Consider the following 16573-nt stretch of genomic DNA (forward strand, 5'->3'; position numbering starts at 1 on the left):
GATTGTAACTCAGCTTTGCTAGAGTCTCCAGTTAGAGGTGTCCAGAGTTTTTAAGCACACTCTTTTTGTTTTGGATCACCACTTTAACCACTCAGTCTCAAGCTTTTCACTTGGACTTTCATGCCACAAGCACATGGTTAGGGACAGCTTGATTTAGCCGCTTAGGCCAGGATTTTATTCCTTTAAGCCCTCCTATCTATTAATGCTCAAAGCCTTGGATCCCTTTTTACCCTTGCCTTTTGGTTTAAAGGGCTATTGGCTTTTTCTGCTTGCTTTTTCTTTTTTTTCTTTCTTTTTCTTTTTCGCCAATTTTTTTCTTTTCTTTTTTTTTGCAAGCTTTGTTATTCACTGCTTTTTCTTGTTTCAAGAATCAATTTCATGATTTTTCAGATTATCAATAATATTTTTCTTTGTTCATCATTCTTTCAAGAGCTAACAATTTTAACATTCATAAACTTCACTATAAAAAATATGCACTGTCCAAGCATTCATTCAGAAAACAAAAAGTATTGCCACCACATAAAAATAATTAAACTAATTTCAAGATAAAATTTGAAATTCAAGTACTTCTTGTTCTTTTGTAATTAGGCATATTTTTCATTTAAGAGAGGTGAAGAATTCATGGAATTATTCATAGCTTTAAGGCATAGATACTAGATACTAATGATCATGTAATGAAGACACAAACATAGACAACTATAAAGCATCAAATTCGAAAAACAGAAAAATAAGAACAAGAAAATCAAAGAACGGGTCCACCTTAGTGAAGGCGGCTAGTTCTTCCTCTTGAAGATCCAATGGAACGCCTGAGCTCCTCTATGTCTCTTCCTTGCCTTTGTTGCTCCTCCCTCATAGCTCTTTGATCTTCTCTAATCTCATGGAGAATGATGGAGTGCTCTTGGTGTTCTACCCTTAGTTGGTCCATGTTGAAACTCAAGCCTTCCAAAGAGGTGTTGAGTTGCTCCCAATAGTTGTGTGAAGGAAAATGCATCCCTTGAGGCATCTCAGGAATTTCTTGATGAGGGGCTTCCCCATGCTCTTGTTGAGGTCCATGAGTGAGCTCTCTTGTTTGCTCCATCATTTTCTTAGTGATGGGCTTGTCCTCTTCAATGAGGATGTCTCCTTCTATGTCAATCCCAGCCGAATTGTATATGTGACAGATGAGATGAGGGAAGGCTAACCTTACCAAAGTGGAGGACTTGTCAGCCACCTTGTAGAGTTCTAGAGGTATGATCTCATGAACTTCCACTTCCTCCCCAATCATAATACTATGGATCATGATGGCCCGATCCACAGTTACTTTGGATCGGTTGCTAGTAGGAATGATGGAGCGTTGGATGAACTCTAACCATCCTCTAGCCACGAGCTTAAGTCTGGTCTTCTCAATTGAACTGGCTTGCCTCTTGAGTCTCTTTTCCATTGAGCTCCTTCCACACATATGTCCATGAAGACTTGGTCCAACCTTTGATCAAAATTGACCCTTCTAGTGTAGGTGCGTGCGTTTTCTTGCATCATTGGCAAGTTGAACGCCAACCTTACATTTTTCAACTGAAATCTAAGTATTTCCCCCGAACCATTGTAAGCCAATTCTTTGGATTTGGGTTCATACTTTGATCATGGTTCCTAGTGATCCATGCATTGGCATAGAATTCTTGAACCATTAAGATTCTGACTTGTTGAATGGGGTTGGTGAGAACTTCCCAACCTCTTCTTCGGATCTCATGTCAGATCTCCAGATACTCATTCTTCTTGAGCATGAAAGGAACCTGAGGGATCACTTTCTTCTTGGCCATAACTTCATAGAAGTGGTCTTGATGGACCTTTGAGATGAATCTCTCCATCTCTCATGACTCGGAGGTGGAAGCTTTTGCCTTCCCTTTTCTCTTTCTAGAGGTTTTTCCGGCCTTAGGTACCATAAATGGTTATGGAAAAACAAAAAGTAATGCTTTTACCACACCAAACTTAAAAGGTTTGCTCGTCCTCGAGCAAAAGAAGAAAGAAAGAAGGGGAAGAAGAAGAAAATAGAGGAGATGGAGGGAGAGATAGGTTCGGCCAAGGGGGTAAGAGAGTGTTTGTGATGTGTAAAAATGAAGGAGTGAAGAGGAGTATTTATAGGGAAAGAGAGGGAGAGTGGCCAAATGGAATTGGGTAAGTTTGGGAGAGAAAAGTGTTTGGATTTGAAAAGTGAGGTAGGTGGGATTTTTGGGAAAGAGGGATGGAGGTGATTAGCAAAGAGAATATAGGGAAGAGGATAGGATTTGATAGGTGAGTGGTGTTTTGGGTAAAGTGTTATAGAGATATGTGAGGGGGAGAGAGAGAGAGGTGGGGTAGGTGGGGATCCTGTGGGGTCCACAGATCCTGAGGGGTCAAGGACTTCTCATCCTTGCTCCATTTAGGCGTGCAAAATGCCTTTAGAGTGCAATTCTGGCATTTAACACCAGACTGCTGCCTGTTTCTGGCGTTAAACGCCAGCTTTTATACCTTTCCTGGCATTTAACGCCAAGCTGTAGCCTGTTTCTGGCGTTAAACGCTAGCTTTTATACCTTTCCTGGCATTTAACGTCAAGCTGTAGCCTATTTCTGGCATTAAACGCCAGACTGGTGCCCATTTCTGGCGTTCAACGCGCAGAATGGTGCCAGACTGGGCGTTTAATGCCTATTCTGCTACTCTTACTGGCGTTTAAACGCCAGTAAGTTCATCCTCCAAGGTGTGCTATTTTTTTATGTTGTTTTTGATTTTGCTTTGATTTTTTTGCAGTTGTTTTTGTGACTCCACATGATCATCAACCTAAAGAAAATATAGAATAATAATGGAAATTCAACACAAATAAATAAAAATTGGGTTGCCTCCCAATAAGCGCTTCTTTAATATCAATAGCTTGACAGTGGGCTCTCATGGAGCCTCACAGATAATCAGAGCATGGTTGTGGCCTCTCAACACCAAACTTAGAGTTTGGTTGTGGCCTCTCAACACCAAACTTAGAGTTTGGTTGTGGCCTCCCAACACCAAACTTAGAGTTTGAATGTGGGGGCTTTGTTTGACTCTGTATTGAGAGAAGCTTTTCATGCTTCTTCTCCATGTGTAAAAAAGGAGAACCTTGAGTCTTGAATACAACGTAGTCCTCATTAAATTGAAGAACCAACTCTCCTCTATCAACATCAATCACAGCTTTTGCTGTGGCTAGGAAAGGTCTGCCAAGGATGATGGATTCATCCTTATCTTTCCCAGTGTCTAGGATTATGAAATCAGCAGGGATGTAAAGGCCTTCAACCTTCACTAGCACGTCCTCTACTAGTCCATAAGCCTGTTTCATTGATTTTTCTACCATCTCTAGTGAGATTCTTGCAGCTTGTACCTCAAAGATTCTTAGTTTCTCCATTACAGAGAGTGGCATGAGGTTAATACCTGACCCTAGGTCACACAGAGCCTTCTCAAAGGTCATGGTGCCTATGGTACATGGTATTAAGAATTTACCAGGATCCTGTTTGTTTTTAGGTAAAGTGTGCTGAATCCAAGAATTCAGTTCATTAATGAGCAATGGAGGCTCATCCTCCCAAGTATCATTACCAAATAGCTTGGCGTTCAGCTTCATGATTGCTCCTAAGTACTGGGCAACTTATCCTTCAGCAATATCTTTATCTTCTTCAGAAGATGAATAGTCATCAGAGCTCATGAATGGTAAATGAAAGTTCAATAGAATCTCTATGGTCTCTGTATGAGCCTCATATTCCCTTGGTTTCTCATTGGGGTACTTCTTAATGGCCAGTGGACGTTCCTTGAGGCCTTCCTCACTGGGAATCACTGCCTTTTCACTCTCTCCAGGTTCGGCCATGTTGGTCACAGTTATGGTCTTGCACTCTCTTTTGGAATTCTCTTCTGTATTGCTTGGGAGAGTGCTAGGAGGAGTTTCAGTAACCCTTTTACTCAGCTGACCCACTTGTGCCTCCAAGTTTCTGATGGAGGACCTTGTTTCATTCATGAAACTGAGAGTGGCCTTAGATATATCAGAGACTATATTTGCTAAGCTAGATGGATTCTGCTCAAAATTCTCTGTCTGTTGCTGAGAGTATGATGGAAAAGGCTTGCCATTGCTAAACCTGTTTCTTCCACCATTATTATTGTTAAAGCCTTGTTGAGGCTTTTGTTGATCCTTCCATGAGAAATTTGGATGATTTCTCCATGGCGGATTATAGGTGTTTCCATAGGCTTCACCCATGTAATTCACCTCTGCCATTGCAGGGTTCTCAGGATCATAAGCTTCTTCTTCAGAAGATGCTTCTTTAGTACTGTTGGATGCAACTTGCAATCCATTCAGACTCTGAGAAATCATATTGACTTGCTGAGTTAACATTTTGATCTGAGCCAATATGGCATTCAGAGCATCAATTTCAATAACTCCCTTCTTCTAAGGCGTCCCAATACTCACAGGATTCCTCTCAGAGGTGTACATGAACTGGTTATTTGTAACCATTTTAATGAGTTCCTGAGCTTTTGCAGGAGTTTTCTTCAGGTGAATAGATCCACCTATAGAATGGTCCAATGACATCTTAGACAATTCAGATAGACCATCATAGAATATATCTAGATAGTCCATTCTGAGAGCATGTCAGAAGGACACTTTTTGGTCAGTTGCTTGTATCTTTTCCAAGCTTCATAGAGGGATTCACCTTCTTTCTGCCTGAAGGTTTGAACATCTACTCTAAGCTTGCTCAGCTTTTGAGGAGGAAAGAATTTGGCTAAGAAAGCTGTGACCAGCTTATCCCAAGAGTTCAGACTATCTCTAGGTTGAGAGTCCAACCATATTCTAGCTCTGTCTCTTACAGCAAAAGGGAAAAACATAAGCTTATAGACCTCGAAATCAACTCTATTGGTCTTAACAGTACCACAAAGCTGCAAGAATTCAGTTAAGAACTGAAAAGGATCTTCTGATGGAAGTCCATGAAACTTGCAATTTTGTTGCATCAGAGAAACTAATTGAGGCTTAAGCTCAAAATTATTTGTTCCAATGGCAGGGATTACGATACTTCTTCCATGGAAGTTGGAATTTTGTGCAGTGAAGTCACCAAGCATCTTCCTTGCGTTGTTATTGTTGTTGGGTTCGGCCATTACTTCTTTTTCGAGATTCTCTGTAAGGTTTTCTCTGGATTGTTGTGCTTTAGCTTCTCTTAGCTTCTTCTTCAGAGTCCTTTCAGGTTCAGGGTCAGCTTCAATAAGAATGTTCTTGTCCTTGCTCCTGCTCATATGAAAAAGAAGAGAACAGAAAATAAGAGAAATCCTCTATGTCATAGTATAGAGATTCCCTTATGTGAGTAGAAGAGAAGAAGAATAGAAGGATGAAAAGAGAGAAGGAGAAAAATCCGAACACAGAGAGAAGAGAATGTTCGAATTATGAGTAGAAGAGAAGAGTTAGTAGATAAATAAAATAAATAGAAAGAGATGAGAGGGAGAGAATTTCGAAATTTATTTTTGAAAAATGGTTAGCATTTTTCGAAAATTAAAGGTGAAAAAGTGGTTAGGTGATTTTGAAAAAGATTTTGAAATTAATTTTGAAAAGATAAGAAGTTAGAAAAATATATTTTGAAATTAAGGAAGATAAGAAGTTAGAAAAATATATTTTGAAATTAAGGTTTGAAAAAGATATGATTGAAAAAGATTTTATTTTAAAAAGATATGATTGAAAAGATATGGTTGAAGAGAATTTGATTTTTAAAAAGATATGATTGAAAAATATTTTTTTTTGAAAAAAGACTTTATTTTTAAAATTTGATGACTTGACTAACAAGAAATTAAAAGATATGATTCTAAAATTTAAAGTTTGAATCTTTCTTAACAAAAAAGTAACAAACTTGAACTTTTTGAATCAAAACATTAATTGTTAGTATTAATTTTGAAAAATATGAGGTAAAAATAGGAAAAATATTTTGAAAAATTTTGAAAAAGATTTTTGAAAATTTTTGAAAAACAAAGGAAAAAAATGAAAAAGAATTGATTTTGAAAAGATAAATTTTTTAAATTGAAATCTTGACTTGACTAACAAGAAACAACTTATTTTAAAAATTTTGACTAAGTCAACCCAAAGATTTCGAAATTCATGAGTGAAATAAGGAAAAGATAATTTTTTTATTTTTTTTTTGCATTTAATGAGGAAAGAGAAAAATCACAAAATGACTCAACACATAAAAATTTTGGATTAAAACAAATGATGCATGCAAGAACACTATGAATGTCAAGATCACCAAGAACACTTTGAAGATCATGATGAACATCAAGAACACATTTTTGAAAAATTTTCAAGAAAAAAAACATGCAAGACACCAAACTTAGAACTTTTTAATGTTTAGACTCTAAGAATTCAAAAATGCATATGAAAAATAACAAAAGACACAAAACAAGAAAATATGAAGATCAAACAATGAGACTCGTTAAGAACAACTTGAAGATCATGAAGAATGCAATGCATGCATTTTCGAAAAATTTGCAAGAAAAATAAAAACATACAATTGACACCAAACTTAGAAATTGACACTGGACTCAAATAAGAAACACAAAATATTTTTTATTTTATGATTTTTTGATTTTTTTTTGAAAAAGAAAACAAGAAACTCAGATTTTTAATAAGAATTCCAAGAATCATACAATGTTAGTCTAAAGCTTCAGTCTAAAAAGATTAGACATGGTCAGCCAAGCTTCAGCAAGACATTGCATACAACAGCCAAATTGATGAAAATCAACTAGCTCCTGTGATGATTAAAACATCATCTGAATCTCTAGAATTCATTCTTAAAAATTCTGAAGAACAAAATAAAAATAAAAATACCAAATCTAAGCAACAAGATGAACCATCAGTTGTCCAAACTCGAACAATTCCCGGCAACGGTGCCAAAAACTTGGTGCACAATACCATGATTCACACGTCTTTTCACAGCTTCGCACAGCTGACCAGCAAGTGCACTGAGTCGTCCAAGTAATACCTTATGTGAGTAAGGGTCGATCCCACGGAGATTGTTGGCTTGAAGCAAGCTATGGTCATCTTATAAATCTCAGTCAGGCGGATTCAAATGGTTATGAAGCTTTGATAATTAAAAGATAAATAAACAAAAAATAAAGATAGAAATACTTATGTAATTCATTGGTGGGAATTTCAGATAAGCATATGGAGATACGTTGTTCCTTCTGAATCTCTGCTTTCCTACTGTCTTCATTCAATCATTCATACTCTTTTCCATGGCAAGCTGTATGTTCGGGCTTCACCGTTGTCAATGGCTACCTCCCTTCCTCTCAGTGAAAATGGTCCAACTACGGGTTACGTAGGGATAATCATCTGTTGGTTCTCACTTGTGTTGGAATAGGATCCTGTGAGCCTTTTGCATTTGTCACTACGCCCAACAGTCATGAGTTTGAAGCTCGTTGCAATCATCCCATCCCATATCCTACTCGGAATACCACAGACAAGGTTTAGACTTTTCGGATCTCAAGAATGCTGCCAATTGATTCTAGCTTATACCACGAAGACTCTGATCTCACGGAATGGAAGGCTCTATTTTCAGGAGAGGCAACCATGCGTCGTGAACCAGGAATCCAAGAGATATACATTCAAGCTTGTTTTCAGGTAGAACGGAAGTGGTTGTCAGACACGCGTTCATAAGTGAGAATGGTGATGAGTGTCACTTGATCATCACATTCATCATGTTCTTGTGTGCGAATGAATATCTTAGAATAAGAATAAGCTTTAATTGAATAGATGAACAATAGTACTTTGCATTAATACTCGAGGAACAGTAGAGCTCCACACCTTAATCTATGGTGTGTAAAAACTCCACCGTTGAAAATACATAAGTGATGAAGGTCCAGGCATGGCCGAATGGCCAGCCCCCAAAAAAGTCTAAGATAGCATAAAACTGATCAAAGATCGATCTAAGAATAATCCAAAGATGTCTAATACAATAGTAAAAGGTCCTATTTATACTAGACTAGTTACTAGGGTTTACAGAAATAAGTAAATGATGCAGAAATCCACTTCTGGGCCCACTTGGTGTGTGCTTGGGCTGAGCATTGAAGTTTTCATGTGTAGAGACTTTTCTTGGAGTTAAACGCCAGCTTTTATGCCAGTTTGGGCGTTTAACTCCAGCTTTTATCCTGTTTTCTGGCAATTAACGCCAGAATAGGGCAGGAAGTTGGCATTCAAATGCCAGTTTGCGTCGTCAAAACTCGGACAAAGTATGGACTATTATATAATGCTGGAAAGCCCAGGATGTCTACTTTCCAAAGCAATTGAGAGCGCACCATTTGGGCTTCTGTACCTCCAAAAAATCCATTTCGAGTGCAGAGAGGTCAGAATCCAACAGTATCTGCAGTCCTTTTTCAGCCTCTGAATCAGATTTTTGCTCAGGTCCCTCAATTTCAACCAGAAAATACCTGAAATCACAGAAAAATACACAAACTCATAGTAAAGTCCAGAAATGTGAATTTTGCTTAAAAACTAATAAAAATATACTAAAAAGTAGCTAGATCCTACTAAAAACTACCTAAAAACAATGCCAAAAGCGTATAAATTATCCGCTCATCAACAACATATATATAACTTCAACCTACACTCTCTCGCCACTGATTCGGCTCCACTTGAGGTGGTGCATTTTTCGAGGCCTCAACCACCGTTGCCGGTGGCTGGAGCGACTCCATCGCCCTTCCCTACCACGGCGACCGGGACCTCTAGTGTGGTTTTACGCTGTGTCACTAAGAGAAGGAATGGCGGCGATTCCAGTGATCAGAGAGTGCGTTCGGAAGATGCCAAACGTGAACGTGTTGATGACAATCACTACTATGTCTGCGTTGTAAGATAAACTCTAATTCGAATTACGTTATTTGCATGCTTTGTTAGTTGTTTATGCGTGCAAAACTTCGAGAGGCGGAGAGGGCCGGTAAGAGAGAAGTCTGTATGTGTGATTATTGGAGGTGAGATATCAATTATCGGAGCAGATATGCAGATTCTCGGTGATTCTTGGTCGATCTTCGTCTTCCTCTCTTCGAGTCTCAAGTAACGAGCACACAAACTTTTACTATTAGCGTTATTTTTAATTTCTAATTGTTCCTCTCTTTAATTTCTACCAGTAAGTTTTTAATGTTATTGTCATGATTAGTTTTGCTTCGATTTCACTAAATATATGCACACAAGTCAAGCAAAAATTGAAAAAGAGATAGCTATTTTTTTAACGGCGTCGTTATCAGAGGTAATATGCAAGCCTTCTGTATAAGCCTCAGACCAAAATTATTTTACTCTTAGGTACGTGTCGTATAAACTCTTCAATTTTCATCAACCATGTGGATAAGGTGCTATTATGTATAATTGTACTACATCGTGGCTTATTGAAATAGATTCCAATTATTTAATAGCGTTACTGTATTGAATATATTTGTGTTACTTTTAGTTTACGCTACTATGTACCGGTGCTACCATCTTGGTTTATGTAGTTTTTTCTCCCTTGACTAAGTATATATGTTCTCATACGTTTTATAAACAGGATTTAATGACAATTTGACGGTTGAGAGTCATGAAATGAAGCTTTATGAGCTTAATACACTTGAATGGGATGACCTCGTGCTTTCAAACGACAACACCTCTACTAAAGCTACTAGTGGTAATTGTTTGTGCTCTAGTTGAACCAGTTACTTGTTGGAAAAAAATCTTGTGACTCTATTACTTCAAATTTATCTTTTTGCAGGAAATGTTTAATCCTTTAATCAACAAAACCAAAGTTTTCTAATAGGGACCTCTGGCAATGTAAAATGATATATATATATATATATATATATTAAAAAAGTAAGTGAAACACTATTAGCAAAAGTATGAAATATGCTCTTAAAATATATGTGGGAGCATAATTTGGAAAGCTTTTAGGTTCACAACAATCAACAGTGACAGAAGAGCTGAATTTGAAGGTGTTGTTACAGAACTAGTCCATGTTCTTATTACTAGCCCATATTAAATAATGTTTTGACTTTTGTAGAAACACCAAGTGACAATGGATGGCCAGAGGAACTCAAACATGGGAAGCGAATTGAATCTCTATATAGTCACTGCTGCAGTTTATGGTGGAATGTGCATGGGGGTATTAACTGTGCTTTGAGATTTGATGATGGGTCCTGGTGCACGAAATTACACTCACATTATATAATTCCGCATAACTAACTAACCAGCAAGTGCACTGCATCGTCCAAGTAATACCTTACGTGAGTAAGGGTCGAATCCCACGGAGATTGTTGGCTTGAAGCAAGCTTTGGTTAACTTATTATTCTTAGTCAGGATACCAATAGGGTTCTTTAGTTTCAATTGTAAAAAGTGAAAGGGCATAAAATAAGTAAATGTTACTCAATAATAGAGAATATGTTGGAGTTTTGGAGATGCTTTGTCTTCTGAATCCCTGCAACATAATGCTTTCTTACTTTCAATCGTGCAAGGCTCCTTCCAAGGCAAGCTGTATGTAGGGCGTCACCGTTGTCAATGGCTACTTCCCATCCTCTCAGTAAAAATGGTCCAAATTCTCTGTCACAGCACGGCTAATCATCTGTCAGTTCTTGATCATGTCGGAATAGGATCCATTGATCCTTTTGTGTTTGTCACTACGCCCAACACTCGCGAGTTTGAAGCTCGTCACAGTCATCCAATCCCTGAATCCTATTCGGAATACCACAGACAAGGTTTAGACTTTCCAGATTCTCAAGGATGCTGCCAATGGATTCTAGCTTATACCACGAAGACTCTGATTAAAGAACCCAAGAGATATTCATTCAATCGAAGATAGAACGGAGGTGGTTGTCAGGCACGCGTTCATAGGTTGAGAATGGTGATGAGTGTCACTGATCATCACCTTCTTCATATTGAAGTGCGAATGAACATCTTATATAGGAACAAGCGTGTTTGAATAGAAAACAGAAATACTTGCATTAATTCATCGAGACGCTGTAGAGCTCCTCACCCCTAACAATGGAGTTTAGAGACTCATGCCGTCAAATAGTACAAAGTTTAGATCTAAAAATGTCATGAGATACAAAATAAATCTCTAAAAGTTGTTTAAATACTAAGCCAGTAACCTAGGTTTAGAGAAAATGAGTAAATTAAGATAGATAGTGCAGAAATCCACTTTTGGGGCTCACTTGGTGTGTGCTGGGGCTGAGACTTAAGCTTCTCACGTGTCTGGGCTATTTTTGGAGTTAAACGTTAGGTTGTAACCTGTTTCTGGCGTTTAACTCCAACTTGCAACCTGTTTCTGGCGTTCAACGCAAGAATGCAACATGAAACTAGTGTTCAACGCCATTTTACGTCATTTATCTTCGCGCAAAGTATAGACTATTATATATTGCTGAAAATTTCTGGATGTCTACTTTCCAACCCAATTGAGAGCGTGCCAATTGGACTTCTGTAGCTCCAAAAAATCCATTCCAAGTGCAGGGAGGTCTGAATCTAACAGCATCAGCAGTCATTTTTCAGCCTGAATCAGATTTTTGCTCAGCTCCCTAAATTTCAGCCAGAAAATACCTGAAATCACAGAAAAACACACAAACTCATTGTAAAGTCCAGAAATATGAATTTTGCCTAAAAACTAATAAAAATATACTAAAAACTAACTAAAACATACTAAAAACTATATGGAATTACCCCAAAAAGCGTATAAAATATCCGCTCATCACAATACCAAACTTAAACTGTTGCTTGTCCTCAAGCAACTAGATAGATAAAATAGGATAAAAAGAAATCAAGAAGCAATAGTATCTCAGAGTTTTAAGTGAAGCTCAGATTCTAATTAGATGAGCATGATTAGTAGCTTTTTGCTTCCGAACAATTTTGGCATCTCACTTTATCCTTTGAAATTCAGAATGATTGTCATCCATAGGAACTCAGAATTCAGATAGTATTATTGATTCTCCTAGTTTAGTATGTTGATTCTTGAATACAGCTACTTTATGAGTCTTGGTCGTGGCCCTAAGCACTTTGTTTTCCAGTATTACCACCGGATACATAAATGCCACATACACATAAATGGGTGAACCTTTTCAGATTGTGACTTAGCTTTGCTCAGGTCCTCAATTAGAGGTGTCCAGAGTTCTTAAGCACACTCTTTTGCTTTGGATTACGACTTTAACCACTCAGTCTTAAGCTTCTCACTTGGACCTGCATGCCACAAACACATGGTTAGGGACAACTTGATCTAGCCGCTTAGGCCTGGATTTACTTCCTTGGGCCCTCCTATCCATTGATGCTCAAAGCCTTGGATCCTTTTCACCTTTGCCTTTTGGTTTAAAGGGCTATTGGCTTTTTCTACCTCTTTTGCTTTTTTTTTTTGCTTTTTCTTGCTTCAAGAATCAATTTCATGATTTTTCAGATCAGCAATAATATTTCTCTTGTTCATCATTCTTTTAGGAGCCAAAAATTTTAACATTCATAAAATTTAATATAAAAAATATGCACTGTTCTGGCATTCATTCAGAAGACAAAAAGTATTGCCACCACATATAAATAATTAGAATTTTCCTTATTAAGAACTCGAAAAAAAAATTATTGCCTCTTTATTCTAAAAATCTACTATTTTATTCATGTTTGATGATGATGAGAAAAATAACTTATAGCTTAATTGGAGATAAAATCAAAATAGATATACTAATTACTACTACTCATATATAATTTCTAAGGTAAATTCTTATAAGAACAATTATCACTGAGTTAAAGCTAAGATTAGGACTCAACAACATTTATTTTGGGAGGTGGATACTCCTTTGATCTGTGGGGTGCTTGGCCCTTCAAGAGATAGCTTCTGACGCTTCAGTTGCCTCAGTTCACGCCCTTGTTCCTCTTGTTCCTTAAGCAGTTTGCAAAGCATGCTATTTTGATTTTGCTGTTCTTCCTTTAATTTCTCCATAGCTTCTTGCAACTTGGTGACAGATGCTTCAAGACGCTCCCAGTATTCAATTTGAGGGATTTTCGGGAGGAACTCTTGTGCTCTCCTCTTGATGGGGTTGTCCTGCACCTGTTGTCCTTCCATTGACTTTTTGGTAATTGGTCGCTCAACTGAGATATACTCAGTTACTCCTATCTTCACCCCAGCATCTTTACATAGCATAGAGATTAAGCTTGGATAAGCCAATTTGACATCTTTAGAGTTCTTGTTTGCTATTGTGTAAAGTTCACAAGAAATTAGCTGATGAACTTCCACTTCTTTTTCCAACATAATGCAATGGATCATTACTGCTCTTTTGATGGTGACTTCAGAGCGGTTGCTAGTGGGCAGTATATAACGCCCAATGAAGTCCAGCCAGCCTCTAGCGACTGGTTTGAGATCTTCTCTCTTGAGTTGATTTGGAACACCCTTTGTGCTGGTTGTCCACTTGGTTCTAGGGAGACATATGTCCTCTAGAATTTCGTCCAAGCCCTTATGTGTTCTCATCATTCTCCTATTAAAGGAGTCTGGGTCATCTTTCAGCTGAGGTAGCTTGAAGATTTCCCTGATTTTGTCAGGATGAGGTAGCTTGAAGATCTCCCTGATTTTGTCAGGATGAAGGTGAACAATTTCGAATGGTGAAGAGAGGGGGAGGCCGAATGTGGATTTAAACGGAGGGGGTGGGTTTTCGAAAATTTTGAAAAAGATAAGATAGAAGATATGATATGTGAAAGATAAGTATGATAGGAAAAAGATTTAATTTAAAATTAAAAAGTTATGAAAGATATTTGAAAAAGATAAATCTGAATTTTTATTTTTAAAAAAAGATTTGAGATGAATTTGAAAAGATAATTGAGTTTTGAAAAAAATTTGAAAAGAAGTTGGAGGAGATTTGAAAAGGATTTGTGTTTATGAATTAAGATACATTTGATATTTTTGAAAAAGTGTTTGAAAAATTAGGATTAAATTTTTTTGGAATTGAAGTTTAAAGATGAGAATTTGTAACATGTTTATGCAAGAAATCATGAATTGAAACATGAAAAATGGAAAAAAATTGAGTTGAAAACGAATTCACCTCCTCCCCATAATCCTGGCGTTAAACGCCCAAACACTGCATGTTTTGGGCATTTAACGCCCAGTTGTAGCTTCTCCTGGGCATTCAACGCCCAGCTGTTGCTTCTGGCTGGCGTTAAACGCCAGGAACTCCTTTGTCACTGGGCATTTTTTTGAACGCCCAGAAGATGCTTCTTTTTGGCGTTTAATGCCCAAATGGCTATCTCTACTGGTTTTGAACGCCCATTAGATGTTCTTTTGGGCGTTCAATGCCTAAAACAGCTCTTACTGGCTTTTTCGCACCAGTGAGTTTCTTTTTGCTGTTTTATCCTCTGAATCCTTCTGTAACTCTGTGAACTCATGCAATTGCCATTTTACCTTGAAGAAAATTAATATGAACCTATAAAAATCAATTAATTGAAAAATAAGCTTTGTTAATGGCTGGGTTGCCTCCCAGCAAGCGCTTCTTTATTGTCTTTAGCTGGACTATTACTGAGCTTTAATCAAGTCTCAGTTTTGAGCATTCTTGCTCAAAATTGCTTTCAAGATAATGTTTGACTCTATGTCCATTAACAATGAACTTTTTGTTAGAGTCATTATCCTGAAGCTCTATGTATCCATATGGTGACACACTTGTAATCACATATAGACCTCTCCACCGAGATTTCAATTTCCCGAGGAATAATCTGAGCCTAGAATTAAACAGCAGAACTTTCTACCCTGGCTCAAAGACTCTGGATGACAGCTTCTTATCATGCAATCTTTTTTCTTTTTCTTTGTAAATTTTTGCATTTTCAAAAGCATTGAGTCTGAATTCCTCTAGCTCATTTAACTGGAGCAATCATTTTTCTCCAGCTAACTTGGCATTAAGGTTTAGGAATCTGGTTGCCCAGTAGGCCTTATGTTCCAGTTCCACTGGCAAGTGATAGGCTTTTCCATACACAAGCTGGTATGGAGAGGTCCCTATAGGAGTCTTGAATGCTGTTCTGTATGCCCACAGAGCATCATCCAAGCTTCTTGCCCAATCCCTTCTACGGTTAATCACAGTCCATTCCAGGATTCTTTTAAGTTCTCTATTAGAGACTTCAGCTTGCCCATTTGTCTGTGGATGATATGGAGTGGCCACCCTGTGGCTAACTCCATATCGAACCAAAGCAGAGTAAAACTGTTTATTGCAGAAATGAGTGCCCCCATCACTGATTAGTACTCTAGGGATACCAAATCTGCTAAAGATGTATTTCTGGAAGAATTTCAGCACTGTCTTAGTATCATTAGTGGGTGTTGCAATAGCTTCCACCCATTTGGATACATAATCCACTGCCACCAGAATATAAGTATTTAAGTATGATGGTGGGAAAGGCCCCAAGAAGTCAATACCCCATACATCAAACAACTCAATCTCCAAGATCCCTTGTTGAGGCATGGCATAACTGTGAGGCAGATTACCAGATCTTTGGCAACTGTCACAATTAAGTACAAACACTCGGGAGTCTTTATAGAGAGTAGGCCAGTAGAAGCCACGTTGGAGGACTCTTGTGGCTGTTCGCTCACTTCTAAAATGTCCTCCATACTGTGATCCATGGCAGTGCCAGAGGATCTTCTGTGCTTCTTCTTTAGGCACACATCTACGGATTACTCCGTCTGCATATCTCTTGAAGAGATATGGTTCATCCCAAAGATAGTACTTTGCATCCGTGATCAATTTCTTTGATTGATGCCTACTGTACTCCTTGGGTATGAATCTCACTACCTTGTAGTTTGCAATGTCTGCAAACCGTGGCACTTCCTGGATGGCAAAGAGTTGCTCATCCGGAAAGTTTTCAGAGATCTCAGTAAGAGAGAGGGACGCCCCTTCTACTGGTTCTATTCGGGACATGTGATCTGCTACTTGGTTCTCTGTCCCTTTTCTGTCTCTTATTTCTATATCAAACTCTTGCAAAAGCAACACCCATCTGATGAGTCTGGGTTTTGAATCCTGCTTTATGAGTAGATATTTAAGAGCATGGTCAGTGTACACAATCACTTTTGATCCTACTAAATAAGATCTGAACTTGTCAATAGCGTAAACCACTGCAAGTAACTCTTTTTCTGTGGTTGTGTATTTCTTCTGTACGTCATTTAAAACACGACTGGCATAGTAAATAACGTGTAGAAGCTTGTCATGCCTTTGTCCCAACACTGCACCAATAGCATGGTCATTGGCATCACACATCAATTCAAATGGTAATGTCCAGTCTGGTGCAGAGATGACTGGTGCTGTGACCAGTTTAGCTTTCAGAGTCTCAAACGCCTGCAGACATTCCCTATCAAAGATAAATGGCGTGTCAGCAGCTAGCAGATTACTCAGAGGTTTGGCAATTTTTGAAAAATCTTTTATAAATCTCCTATAGAATCCTGCATGTCCTAGAAAGCTTCTGATTGCCTTAACATTGGCAGGTGGTGGTAATTTTTCAATTACCTCTACCTTAACTTGATCCACCTCTATTCCCTTGTTCAAAATTTTGTGCCCAAGGACAATTCTCCCAGTCACCATAAAGTGACATTTCTCCCAGTTTAAAACTAGGTTAGTCTCTTGGCACCTCTTTAGAACA

Source organism: Arachis hypogaea, chromosome 1 (assembly GCF_003086295.3).
Source record: "Arachis hypogaea cultivar Tifrunner chromosome 1, arahy.Tifrunner.gnm2.J5K5, whole genome shotgun sequence".
Classification (NCBI taxonomy): domain Eukaryota; kingdom Viridiplantae; phylum Streptophyta; class Magnoliopsida; order Fabales; family Fabaceae; genus Arachis; species Arachis hypogaea.